This window comes from Chrysoperla carnea, chromosome 3 (genome assembly GCF_905475395.1).
Source record: "Chrysoperla carnea chromosome 3, inChrCarn1.1, whole genome shotgun sequence".
Lineage (NCBI taxonomy): Eukaryota > Metazoa > Arthropoda > Insecta > Neuroptera > Chrysopidae > Chrysoperla > Chrysoperla carnea.
In genome coordinates, this window is record NC_058339.1 from 31,098,406 (window position 1) to 31,114,289 (window position 15,884).

The 15,884-nt window shown below is 28.3% G+C and overlaps 1 protein-coding gene across 2 annotated transcripts in view; it reads right to left on the bottom strand.

Moving 5' to 3' along the window:
- Window positions 1–15,884, bottom strand: part of LOC123296657 (potassium voltage-gated channel protein Shaker) — a 381,812-nt gene that overhangs the window by 111,973 nt on the left and 253,955 nt on the right. The window lies entirely within an intron of this gene.

The following is a 15,884-nucleotide window of genomic DNA, read 5'->3' on the forward strand; positions in this document are numbered from 1 at the left end:
TTATATACATACAGATAAATTTTCAGTTACTTTTAAGCACAAGGGATATCGAATTGCGAATTATGTTGAAAGGGCTTAGTGTAATCCTTGTGACAATCACAGTTTAGTTTTATCGGAGCAAATACAGGGAGTAGATTTTTGATTATATTTGAAATACCACATGATTAGGAATTAAACGTTACAGATTAAATAAATATATGTTTTGCTTTTAAAATAGGGGGATATTAGTTAGTTATATCGGTAAAACTTTTTATCGTAGGTATATTAATTACAAAATTTTATTAAATGTTTAGAATTTATGATTATTTTCGAAAAATGGAAATATTTCTTTAATGACTTTACTTAAAATATCATTACAATATTTAATTTCATCCAATGTGATATTTATTATAATCGTAAATATTTGGATGGATTGATGGATGTTTGTTACTCTTTCACGCAAAAAGTTACTAAACGGATTTGGATGAAATTCGGCATTTGTTTTCAACTATTATACACTTAAATTCCTTAGAAGAAAAAAAATAACGTACAAAAATGGCGATATGCGGGGGAATCAATATTTTATTACGATCTGTTACATAGGAGGAGCTAGGGGTTGTTTCCTAATTTAGGTACAGTGTCTTTAATTAGAATCATAATTTAAATTAAACTTTAAACAAAGAATGAAACAAATCGATTCATGGATTTGGATAATTCTTTTTTTCCCTCATGGTTTAACGTTAAGGAGATTGAAGAGATAATCAGGTGAAAAAGGCTTACGAGGTAGTCAGACTAACGGAGCTTTGAAAAAAGTGCAAAAATAAAAGAACAAACCCTATAGAGGTTTTTGAAAGCGTTTTGGTACAAAAATAAAATTTAAATAAGATATATCAAGCTTTCACTCCTGTATTAAGAAAATGAAATAAAAGAAATAAGTTTTTTCTGCAGTGTTGTCATTCAGAATAGTGTTAATTTATTTCCTGATCGTTGTCAGCATAATTTTCAAAAGATGATGATTCAATGAAAAAAGAGTTACAACAATGAATAAATGATTAGTATTTAAAGTTGAGTACAATAAAATATTTTAAATAATATATGAATTAGAAAAATTTAATATTATAAAATCAATATTTAAAATGATGAATACATATACCATAATAACTGTATAGGGGAAAGTTCGCTAAATCGTACTGATATCTAAATTACACTAATATCTAAATCGTATCACTTTTAAATTTCTCAAAAAAAAATTTCTTATACTGATAATGCTCAATATTTCATTCATTCTTTTTTAAATAATACAAATGTTGTACAGAACATGTTATAAAAGGGATACTTTTGGTAATTGATGAGCAATACCAAAAGCAATACCAAACTCAATACTGTGACAAAGTTCATTTTGCAAACTTAGTCTTGCATTTATGTACGAGACTAAAGCATCATAGCAAGTAGAAGCCTAAGTTCGAAAGATAAAAATTAGCCTGTTTTTGGTCATGGTATTTATTACTACTTGAGAGATACCTTAAGCTCCATCTCTTCAATTTTAAAATGAAATCTGTTAAATATTGTATGGCTATTTCCCTCATATTTTCTAGCTTTTTCTTATAAACTTAATGCTCAATTTAGAAATCGAGGTCTGCATTGGTTTGACCAGCGTTGGCTTTGACTAGTAATCAAGTTTTTGGTTTGATAACTTGTTCAATGCTAATAAATCATGTCTTGTCCTGTTCCAGTCCAGTCTTTGTTATCAAGCTTAACTCAACTGCACAAGATTTTCCACCAAGGCTTCAACCACTGTAGGCTCGATTGTTATACTCGAACCTAAAAATTGGTATGACATATGCGACATTCCTCTAAAACTATACTACCTAAACTATGCTTGTTTGTTATTGTTATGCTTTCATGTACTTATTCAAACATGAACTAAAACTAAAATGAACAATATATTATTTTATATATGAATATACCTACATAGTATTACAGTTTAGGTACCAAGTAGTACAATATATAAAACATAGAATTATAATATAATATTAGAATATAATATGTATTATATACTTATACAAAGTATGTCAAAACTATTGCATTAGATGAACAGAACAATATAGTTGATAGAATTCTTAGTAGTATGTTTCGTTAGCGATTGTGAAACCAAGATACCATTAAATATCTCGTTTATTATCCATTATACCATTTAAAAACAGTTGTAGAAAATAAAATTTACTATAATATAATCTTTAAGCGATTTTCTCTATAATTTTTACAGAAGTATTTACGTTTAAGCCTATAATATACGAAATTTGATTAATTTGAAGAAAAATTGCAAAGAAAATTAATACTAGTTATTTTATTTTCTTAAATATTGAATATGAAGTTTAATGCTCTATTTCTTTTACTTTGGATCCAAAAACTGTAAAAGAAATAGAAATTTTTACTCTCGTATACTCTATATCGCTCTGTTCTCTTGCTGCGGTAGTTTTGTGACACACTGTATAGGTAGTATGTTATAATATACACTAGGTCAACCATAACTGTGAGAAAACAATGAAAACATGTGATAAAACATTATATACCACATGTTTACTGAAAAAATATGAAACCCAGCTAGATCGAAAACTCCCCCGAAAACTCCTGCATACTAAAATCATGATAATCGTTGGTATCGTTTCCGAGATTAAACGACGTTTACTTAAAATGAAATCTATCTAGGCCAATTTTTCGTCCCATAAATCCTCTGCAAACTAAATTTAATGAAAATCTTGAATTGCTCGTTTGAATATAAAAGATAAGTAATCAGTAGGATCTGCGATGGTAGAATGAGAACTAAAGTCATAAAAACTATTTGAAACACCTTTACTTCCGAATATTAATGGAAAAGTGGAAAATGAAATGGATCAATTCGGATATTTCGTAAATATTTTATTCATTAGCTTATTTTAGAAAATTAAAAATATATTTCAACATTCGCTAATTATATCAATTAACTCCAACGAACAGCTATAAAAAATTTAAAGTTGGATATTTCTTAGCAATAGTGAAATAAATAGAATTAGCTTTATAAATAGATTTCTCAATAAACATACGGTACCCGATTATATTAGACGGAAAAACATAATAGTTTTAGAATTTATATACATATATGTTAGCAGTACAATATTTAATGTAACATTTCCTGGCCCATAATTTAATTATTTTTTGAACTGAACAATGCCAGCCAATTCATACAGTTAATTTTATATGAAGATTCATTATATTCTCTTAAAAATCTTTTTATATTTAATTATGTTAGATTTGTATTCTCTAAAGAGATGTTAAAATGATTCTGTTCCTTGTTAATTACACATAATGGATGTCCCATCAGGTAACATCAATTTAAGGTTTTTAATATCACGCTTAATTAATTACGTTATTGATTTGTTATTTAGATTTTAGATAACATCATATGAATGTTATTTAGATAAAATTATATGAATATTAATGTTTGAACGGCTTTATTTGACAAATTGTGATAAAACTTTCTTCAAATATTCCTAATCTTATATCTTAATTAGGAGAGAAAATGTTTTAACCAACTTCTTATGGATAGAGATTACTTTTGTGTACTCGAGCTTCCTTGGAGGATAAATGTTATTAGAAGGTTGTGTATGGCAATAAGTCAGAAAAGTAAAGGCGTGTGCTTACTTCCTTGCATAAAATATTGGAAACATTACAATCACACAAAAATTTGGCTTCAATTATTTCAAATTTAATAGACTTTCAAAATAATAGTAGGAACTAATGTCAAAAGCTCATAGTTTTTGAATAAAACTACAAAAAAAGAGAAAATAGGTCGAAAATTTGTCAGTTTTGCTCCTATTATGCAAGTAGCAGATCTTTTTTTTTTTTTGCTTGCAAAACGTAGTTTCACACTCTCTTAATGGGTCCAAATAGCATACAAAAAAAAAGTAACTTTACATCGCGTTTCGCCGTTTTAATGTAAAATTTGAATGGTATTTGTTATTTTAATGCCCTACGCCGCGGCCGATGTAAATGAATTATAAACACTTCGTAAGCTCAAAAAATCCAATTCCATGAAATAGTCAAGGAATGTAATTTAAATTTAATGTACATTAGGGACACGCTTTCCTGTAATTGATATGTATTAAACATCAAATATAATTTAACATTAAACGTAATACCATCCCTAATATGTCTTCTATTTATGAAATGTAACATCAATTAGGGGTAACATAAATAGATTGAAATTAATACTCAACTAATGTGTGACAAGTCATCTTAAATTTCTGGAAAATATATCAAAGGATCATGTAATATATGTTCTAAATATTTACTTTTGGAAATATTAACAATAAGTGATATTCACTAGCGGATCTTCAATTTTTTAACTATAGGCCCTTTTTACACTGTCAATTTTGATTTTTTTGTTATTTGTATCTAAAATGTTTGAAAGGTTTTTTGAAAGTAGGAGTCTATTAAAATAAGAATAGTACCTATGTAAAAACAAAGTTTGATGAGGCATTTTAAATTAAGAAAAGACCGCCGGGAAATTAGGAGACTGTTATCATATGTCTCCTATCAAAATTTTATTACCAGGGTTTGTTCTTTCTGTAGAGCTTGAAAATTTATAATTGTACGGCAAGCAAAGTAAAATATTAAAAAAAAAAACATATATTTAAACAAACTCTATTAGTAGTTCTGTATTAATTATTCTTTATAAGATATTTGATTTTGTAACAAAATAAATTACTATATTATACCTTTCTTTTTCTGTTTTCTATCTTCTCTTTCTATCTTCAATGGTTTTGCCCTTGATTTTTCTGACGGTTAAAGCCTTAAATAAACAACTGTATGTAAATAAGCATTCCCCACATACCGCTTGTGAGAACTATATTTAAAATTCTTTGTAAACCACGTTAATTAAAAAAAAAAAAACTATGGTAACATGACAAACATGCCACCCCTTCGACCCCCTTAGGGGTCGAATCTTTTGGAAAATATCTTATAGGATGGCTACGTCATACAAAGGACACATTCTCCAAGTTTCAGGTCTGTACGATTAGCGGTTTAGGTTGTACCTGATCATTCAGTACAAAGCATTTTATATGTATAGATTGAATATATTCATAAATACAGCTTATGTATTGTATAATTCAAAGTGTTTATTATCATACAACTCAGTAATAATATACATATGTGATGAAAGTTTTATATAATAATAATAATAATGATAATATACATTAACAACTTTTAATTAGAATTCCTTATATTTCAAAGGAATTTAAATACATCTATTTCGTTGGTTATGGTAATATGCACAGGTATCTATCTGAATCCAAAGTCAGTACCTACCGTTCTGTATACACCAACTTTAAATGGTTTATAATTATTTATTATATAAAATAATAATATACTGTGTTTAAACTCTACAGATAACAACAATATTTACTGATATAAGTTTTTTGATATTAACTTCCTAACATAGAAAACGTATACTGTTAATATTATACAATGAAGTATTCAGTATGTGTAATGTGATAGAGTAATCAACACATGTATATTTCAACAATTAACCCAGTCAATTGTTTGTTTTCACTTGTTTTTAAAGTAAATTAAATTGCTACATAGTCTCTTTTAAATTAACTGGTAAGATTATGGTTATTCTCCACTAATATTATTTATAAACCAACGAGAATTTTAGATAAACACGCTGTATATTTTATGTAATCTAATATAATCAAAACTTCACCACCCTATTGAAATTTAATTATGAATACAATTTTCTTCAATTGCCTATCAACCTAAAACTATACCCTCTAAAGCTACGTACGAACGTACACGTATCTATAATCATTAAATATAATAGACATCTAAAATTTTGGTACGTATAATATACATTTACTTGTCAACCACACACAATTCTAATACACACATATACAGGGTGTTCTGTTATCGACTGCAGATCGTTGGCCTTAAGAATAAGCTCATAAAAACGAACGGAAATGTTATTTACCAATTTTCGATCTGTGATCTACTTTGAGAGATAACTAACCAAATAAATTAATATGATATTAATACAAAGTAAATAGTTTTATCGAATCACAGTTCACTAAGATACTAAAGGCAATACCAGCCTATTACATAAACTAAGTGGGCTGTCTACATACACGTGTGTTATTCTACAAACACAATTAAGTTAGTAAGAAAAATATTATTGTTTTTGTTATGTCAATCAGCCAACTGATTGAGACAAGTTATTGTATGTATGTATATTGTATACTAAACAGACATGTTATTGTACTTTATTGTACCAGAAATCAAAGGTTTTACTTTTCGGCTGCTTTGTACGAACTTACTCATATTGTATTGAATTACAGTCAACATATTTTGAAAATATATATTTTCACAAACTTTTCCTTTTCTAAGAAGTTTCTTGAGAAAACTATTTAAAATGAAAGTAGTATACTGTATACATAGTATATGTTACCAACACATGGGCAGGTATTGATTGAATGTCTGATTATTGTAAAACATTTCATATTAAAGTTCCAGGGGAGATAGAAAATTTGAACATAGCAGCCTTATTCTAGAATAAATAGAGAACGCTCCACTGGCAAGTATTTTCGTGGAGAAAAAAGTTATTTCGTTGAGAAAGAAAGATTTCTCTTATCCAATGTTATTAAGATTGTCGCTGTTCAATTTTTGCACTATTTCTTCGAATTAGCAATTACAAATACTTTTTTAATGGTACTTGAGAACTTTAAACATTAAAAAACAAGTGACCGTTGTTTCAAAAAAATTTTTGAGATTTACATTTCGTACTATTAACACACTAAGGAAATTTTTAAACTCGGAAGTGGTGAATAGCAAGAATTCAAATTTAGTTTTAAGTTATGAACCATTTACGCAAATACAGAAAAGATAAATAAAAAAATTTTTAAAGCTTTAGATGTTGAAATTTTATTCTTTTTAAAAATGGTTCGAAATATTAAAAACTATCTTTACATGCATTTGATATTCTTTGGTCAAGATAGTTTATTTTACATTTAGATGTTGTGTCATTAGTGTCACCATGACCAAAATCATTTCATAAAGCTTTAACATATTCCACAGTTTAAACGTTTTCAATTTAATGTCATCATGTTTTATGTAAATTTATGGTTTAAACTATGCATTTATGATACAAAACAATGCCTTTGATTACATATATTGCTTTTATTTTAGGAATACATGCCACATGACATGCTATACAGGAGAAATATTTGAGGAAAGAATTTTTTATTATATATATATAAGAACAATTTGCATTTATTTTTTGGTGGTATTGTTGTGGTATGACAACAAAATCAATGTAACACTTGAGAAAAGGTGTTAAAAACAAAAAAAGTCAACTTAATCGGACAAATTTTTAACTCCCGAATTAAAAAAAAGGAATGTTATAAGCTTGACCACTATGTGTGTATGTTTGTGTATTTGTCTGTCAGTAGCATCGTAGCGCCTAAAATTTAAATCTGATGAATCGATTTTAGTTTTTTTGGTTAAGTTTGAAAGGTAATTTAACGGAGAGTGTTCTTAACTATGTTTCAAGAGCGAGTTAGGGTTACATATCCGAAAAAACTAAAAAATTTGCGATGATCTTCAAAACCAATTCAGTTTTGAAGTGGCATGACAGATAATTTTCACATTTAAATAATTACTATGGAAATGAATGGTCAAATAAACCTGGCTCAATTCATTTTGAAAAGTGAAATGGTAAAATAATTAGTGAATTCAAAACAATAATTCAAAAGAACAAAGTCAACTCAAATATTTCAATTTTATTTAAAAAAAAAAATGCTATAAAAAAATGATAGCTCTGTAAGTATCCTTTCCATCTCATCTGATGGCCTTGACCAATCCTTTGATATTATTTAAGAAGAAGTGTTATAAGTTTAAAGTGTTTATCTGTGTGTCTATCTCAGAAGCATCGTAGACCCTAAACAGTCGAACCGACTTGATTAAGAAAAATGGTTTTACAATAATTAAATCGCATTTGTCGGGGGTTTTTTTAATTTTGTAAATTTCATTTATTTAAGAACATGATGTTATATATCTCAAATATAAGAGAAGGGGAACATTTTTAGGCCGTGGTTCTATTTTACGTCATAAACCAGCACGATAAGCTTTAAAATGAAGGGTACTTCGACCTAATTTTTGACAGATGGTTTCATTTGTATTCAAAAAATTGATTATTTTATTCAAGTGACGGCCGTGATAACAAAAATACATATTCGAGTTTTGGATGATAAGTACTGGTTTTATCTTTATACTTTAAACAATAAAGCAGAGAAACGACTGCAATATTTTTACCATTTACAATGTTTTAATCCACTTTTCGTAAAAACAAAATTTAAACAATGTCCCTACTCTCAATTGTATAAAAAAATTCAATTTTACTCGTTTTGTGCGTAGTCATGGTAGGGACAATAAAATCGATGACTAATTTGCAAATCTTTACATGTTATAGAAAATAACAAATTAAAATTATTGAAAAACACTAGTTAATTATATTTAATGCATTAAAAATTGTGAAAATAAGAAATCAAAGTGCACAAATATTATTTTTCAAATGTAAATTATCATAATTATTTATTTAAATATGTGAGACAATAATATTAAATTTTCAATGTAAGTCATAAATGCAATCCATACAATTCTATAATTAAAGTAGTGTAACGTTACCATGGAAACGCCACCAAAAAAACTCACGCACGGTGCGAATACACACACACAAACAAATTCACTAAACTCTTAATTTAGCAGATAAAATATGTAGCCCATAATTGATTAATTTTTCCTTATTTAAAATATTCAAATTATAAAATCGTAACCTGATAATAAAGATATAATTATTATAATTGAATAAGGTATTCAATTATACATATATCGATACATAGAGAGTGCAGTAATTAAATGTTTTGAAAAGATGAAGTTAATTAACCAATATTATATGGATAATACCTTCCAGTTTCTCATTCATATAAATTAAATTCATACATAGATAATCAATAATAATAAACTTAACATTAACTACATACAATGTTAGATGAAACCTATGTATCTATTGTGAATAATTAGCTATTATGCACATTTAATAACACAATAGTTTGCTACCAAGTACTACCTGCAGACACTATTTACAAAATCAATTTACAGAATGTTTCAATTGTGTATCGTATGAAATGATTGGTATCATTGCTTTTTTGAGAATTGATATAAATTGATTTTTTGTAATCGGTAATAAGTAAATTTATACGCATTATATTTTCCAATATACGTGTTTTTAAAATATATTTCCATATCAAATGAAAGTTTTTGGTAAAATAATATGTTTAAAAAATGGCGAGAAATGGCAACTGTCAAAAGGATTGAAAAGTGAAGTGGAATTATTAAAAAAAAACTACTACTTATTGAACGATTTGGAACTGTTCAACAGCACCATGCTAGATATAGCTTTGGCAATCGAGTATCGATATACTGCACAAGAACAGAAGAAGGGAGTAGCCGTCGTTGTATTTGGAGAGCACGTGTGAAATGAGTGATCCAAGTTCGTTAGTTTTTTCAAAGTCAGAATCAAAGAGAGAAGAGATGATGGAGATGGTAGACTATCGTTTCTTTACCCTCTTAATTTGCCAGCTTCAGCAATTAGAAGAAAGTTTTCATAGTGAAGATTTGTGCCTGTTTAGTGATGCCATTGTGCTGGATATCTTTTCTAGTGTGCTCATCGGAACAACTAGATATTTTTTAGGTTTGACCTTCTTTTAAAATGGGTAAAGTAATTCTGAGCTGCTGTTTATAAAGGAAACTGATGAACCCCTATTTTGAAGAAAAACTTAAAAAACATAAATATAAATCCCTTTTTGTAATTTTTCGATCGAAATGGTGAAAAATTCAGGTGTATTTCGTCTCTTCCTTTAGATTTCTGATAAAACTAGCGGACCCTACAGACGTTGTCCTGTACACACGTCCCGCTACACTCATCCCGCTAAACCCCAATTTAACTCCCATTTATTGGACCGGCCTGAGCTTCGACCTTTGGCCTGGCCTTCGGCAGTGGAGCTCGCTGCGCTCGCATATGGCTCTAATAAATGCCTATTGACAATACCTGAATACTATTAAAAATACATAGTACACATAGTATACATAATGTGATATGATTTATATGCGCTCCCACCATTTAATGAAATTTAATTTTTTTGGTACGGAGCCCTCAAAAACAGTTGTACTGGACCAAATTGTAAATCTAAACCATCCTCGAATTCCCTTGAACTCACACAAAAAATTTCATCAAAATCGGTCCAGCCGTCTAGGAGGAGTTCAGTCACGTACACACGCACACAAGAAATATATATATTAAGATTATTTGATTTGAAATAAAATTTTAAGCACAACATTTTCCTATTTCACTATACGTCAATCAAACTAGGCAATAATTAGTAGTTCAAATGTTAAAGTTGATCTCCATACGTCGTTCTAGGTTCTTTCGTGGTCACAAAAATTCCGCACCGTGTATGAGTTCTACTGGAGGCGTTTCCATGATAACGATACACTTATTTAATAATAGAATTGTATGGATGCATATATATAATTGTATGGATTGCATTTATGACTTACATTGAAAATTTAATATTATTGTCTCACAAATTTAAATACTATTGTCTCAATAATTTAAATATTAATTAAGTTTAATTAATTAGTGTTTTTCAATAATTTTAATTTGACATTTTTTATAACATTAACATGAAAAGAATTGCAAATTAGTCATAACAGCCTCCCTTATCGCCACAATTTTTCACTGAAAGCACTGGCATCGATTTTATTGTCCTTACCATGACTACGCACACAACGCACGAATAGAGAAATTTGAAAAATTTTTCATAAATAAGATTGGAAAGTTTTTGAGTTGTCTCATTATTTATATAACACCTGATATAGATTCCCCATTTAAACATAATAATTGTTGTTACAAACACTTCGATTGTTTGTTATGTGATTAAAGATTTATGAAGTAAGTACACAATTATGTAAATGTATTCATAATATGGTTATTAAGTCAATGATAATATTACATACCTTCGTTTTACAAACCAACAGAATATTTCACTACATTACATTATTACATTGCATTACCATATAGTAAAATGTTATATCGTAAATTGTGTTCTTTGTATGTTTGTTTATTGTTTGTTTGTTCATATTGGAAGCGATAGATAGATATTATTGCTAACACATACGTATGGGTAAATCTTTGTAAAGGTGTTGAATTTAATGGTAGGGTAGATATATTTATTAATATGCTGATACAAATATGCATGTTTATTGTTTTTGAGTGGTTTGTTTTATGCCACTATTAAATCAAGTTAATGCCTTTATGCTCAGGCTATGTATATTAAAATAGTTATCTGTCTGAGTGGAAATTGAACCTAAAGATTTTGGCATTCCTAGCCAGTCCCATCAGAAATTGGATGTCTTGCATCTTTCTTCTTATTTAATTTCTTTTCATTTATACTTTATGTGTATTACATTTTAATATTTCTTCTATTGCAAATCGAAAACTCAAATTGACGTGAATACATAGTTCACAGAGTTAGTTATACAGCTTAAATATCACATACCTACAGAATACCTGTTTGAAAAAGTGTACATCTATTATATATATTTCGAATCTGTAGGTTTCAGCCACCGATTCTGATTAAATTTTGTGAATGGGTTTAAGTAGATTCGATGATGGTTTAGATTTACCATTATGTTCACTGTAACTGTTTTCGAGGACTCCGCACCAAATTTATTTTTCATTTATGGTGGGAGCGCATGTAAATCATATATTACATTATAATAAAACTTACTATGTGCTATGTATTTACGTATTAATGAATTGGAGTTACGTTTCCACAGGACAACGTTTATCTGAATATAATTTCTTACTAAATTGCTTAGTGTTACATTCTGAGTTTCTTCTTTATCACTACGTTAATTAAGTTGTGGGTAAACGTAAGTTAAAAATATTCGAAGCAACTTTTTAAACTTGATAAGCCTTTAAATGAGTGATAAGCCGAGACCGAAACAAAACGAATTGTATTATTTATTTCTAATAAACTTAGTACTACAGTATTTGGCTTTGCCAACCACTAGTTGTCTTTCTCTTTCACACTTGACTTTGTACGATGGTCTTATACAGTTGCAAGAACAAACAAGCCATGCAAGACTAAGAAGAATATGCAAGACTTGTACGATTGATTGTATTTATCATCCATTTTTAGAAAATGGTTCCTATAAGACAGGAGACTATGAAGTCAGAAAATTTGCTCTAAAATATTATTATTATTATTCAGATTATTTTTTACTAGCGTAGATCCCTAAGCTTTTAAGAAGGTGAAAACAAACCTTATAAATTTATATAAACTTCATATTGAACAGCATGAATATCTATAGATTTCTACTTGATTGCATGCTTTATTTAATAATAATTTTAGTTTTACTACATATAAAAACAATGTTAACTATATATTTGTCTTTGTTTACTTATTGGCTAGGTTTGCTTTCGGCGCTTTATTCATCATTATTATTATTGTTGTATTTTATGACGTAACATGTAAAAACATTAAATATACATTAAATGTTAGATTTGATTACGTTTATTATAATCCTATTTATATGAATGGTAGAGTCGAGTCGATTAGTAGTCATTCATTTTGGTAGACCATAGAAAGAAAAGGAGAAACATATTTATATACGTATGGTCATATGTGGAATAGAGATTTTATTTCCAAATAAAATGGTTTTTGTGTGTAAATAAACATGGAAGGAAGACATGTTTATAAAAATATCTGATTCTGAAGAACCTTCCTTTAATCTTTTGCTGTATTATGGCCTACTGACTTGAGTAAAGCTACTTTTCTAACGTGTTCATTCCCACAAAATTTTTTAAAGCTTAAATAGCGAAACTGAAGATTGTTATATAATCCAAATATGGTGAGCGATCAAGGTTGGAACTGAAAAAGGTACAGAATCACATTCTGAAGAAGACTGAATATACAACAATGATTTATTTTAGTGCTATTGTATTTTTACGATACTTGACATGATGATAAATTAAAAATTATTAATAAGATTAAAAAACTCTTTATATATTCCTACTGAAAAACTCTTTACAGAGAAATTGACAATAATTCTCAAGGTTAGATTTGAACAAGAATAAATTGTCGACTTATGCGCCAATATGTGCAAAACTGAAAAAAACTGTAATTTCCATACATTTCGATTAAAAAAAATATAACTGGTGAATACTTGTAACTACATCAAAGTGAAATAAACACATACCAAAGTGTATTCATGTTCTGAATGCGGATATGCACCATACGAAAATGTGACTGTTGTAATTTATTGAAATGGTTTTGTACATTTTATGCAAAATATTGTCGCATTTTATTTTTATTGTTGAATTATTATTATTACGCCTTTTTTATATTAATGCATGATGCTCTAATAGCATAAGGTGGATGTTTTTTTATAGGAAAAAAAAGGGGGCTATTGTATTTATTTTTTTATACCTATGAGCTAAATTATAAGATTCAATCAATTTCCTGTGTCCTTTAAGCCTTAAGTAGGTAAGTACTTCGCTACATATAGGTTTTCGAAATAATAATAATAATAATAATACTTAGGAAACAAATTTTTTATGAGGTAAAAGCAAAACCAATTTGATATTGTATAATTCGTTAGATTCGAAAAGGTATACATTGAGTGTTCCCTTTTTTGGAGGCTATTGTATATTTAAAAACAAAAAAAAACTGTACAAATATGTAGACCGAAAATCCATCATAAAGTGAAAATGAGATGTAAAAAATGTGTTTGATCAATTAGCAAGAGTAGTTTGGTAATGAAAAAAATTGCGGTTTAAATCGGGATACCCTTAAAAAAATTGCAAAAAAATCGAGATTTTTTGTCATCTTCAATTTCGATGAAATTCAGTATATAAGGTAATTTTGACCCAAAAAGTACAAAAATCGGCTCCCATCGCATCCCCATTTGAGCCCTTTAGGGGATTAATTTCCAAAACCCTTCTTAGAGCTCACTTACGTTAGTGCTCACTGAAGGAACGTGTGTACAAAATTTCAGGCTCCTAGACCCAGCGGTTTCAGCTGTGCGTTGATCGATCAGTCAGCTTCAATTCTTATATATATAGATATAGAATATTTTCAATACTTTCCACAGTTAGGACATTTTGTGCAGTTAAGTTTCTTAAAAGGCACACCACTAATAAAATAAAAATTGTCAAAAACAAGTAAATTTGTTTAAAAAAACTCGATCCTTCAATCACAAATTAAAAATGTACTTTTTTGATACCAAACTTTATCTTTATGAATTATTTATTCATTGTCGGCTCACGGTCTTAAATACTAATACAGGTATTATCGTATTGGTTTTAATAATATTTTTTAAATACTAGCGCTATTATAACATTTAAATTCCGACATTTATAGGCAATAAATTATATAATTTAGCATATCGTGGCACTATGTTACTGCTATTAATAAATTATATAATTTATAGTTTTAACATTTTTGGTCAATTTGTATATGTTTATAGTGGGTTATAATTTTATAATTTCATACCGACAACTAGGCACTGCCTACCATTACGATATAATTTTATATTATGACATACATTTACGTTGAGGGCTTTAGGCCAGCGATTCATATTTGCCAAAATACAATTTTTGAGAATATTACCAGTTTTTAAAATGCGTTTGCCTAAACACCCATTGGCTCAAATTTTTTGTACTTTATATGGGTAAGACAAAACATATTATAATAAATATTTGAATAATACTGTTAATGAATTTGTATTGCTTTAGATTTTGGAAGTATGGAATTCAGATAACATCTCATTCCTATTTAATTTGAAACTTATTTAGGCATCCTTTAAAAATTTATTCAAATATTATGCTTCATACACCCTTCTAAAGTTAGCCAATTTGGGGTAATCCCCATAGAAAATTATGAGCTTTCATAATTTTGAATACAATAATCAGGTATGCATAATTATACACGCCTTTAAAAAACTATTACATAAACGTCATACGCCCCAATATAACCATTAATTCTTCATTTCATTAATTATTTAAGTTAATTCCATAAAAATTATTTGGCCTAGGGTTCTCTTTTACAAATTGTCAAATATGCCCTTCTGGCATGAGAACCTCAATATAAAAACCTATTAAATGTTATGAAAGCTATGACCGATCAAATTGGGTTTTCATGTTTGTGAAAAATATGCGACGGATATTAAAATAAAATAATACGATAATAACTAAAAGTGATTTGTGACAACAAAAACTTACACATAACATGATTTCGTTCTTCAGTAGTTGATGTATTTTGTGAATTTGTGGATTACTTACCTAAAAAAAAAAAGAAAAAAACAACTTTAATATATTATTTAATGAAAAGAAGATAAATATCGGACCTATTAAAAATCTTGATTATGGAAATAAAAAACGAAACCTTTACACTTTCCGCTAGTGGGAGTGTTATATGTATGACAGCATGTATTTCATGGAATTTTGTAAATAATATTTTACCCACTTTCACAGAAGCAATCGGGCTGAAATTTGGAACACGTTTGAATCTCGTGGAAATACAATTTGAAATAAGTATGAACTGGTATTCTCAGTGCTTCCACCATATTTTATACACATACGTTTTTTTTTTCTAAATAAGAACACCATCATTCTTACATACACTCACTGTAGTACATTGGAGCAAAAAAAAACCGAAAATAGTTTTGTATTTATAATCGAATATTTGAAGTAAAAATGTTAACCGTCTCAATGACCGAGCGAGTAAAAGGCACAATCCTCTTTAATC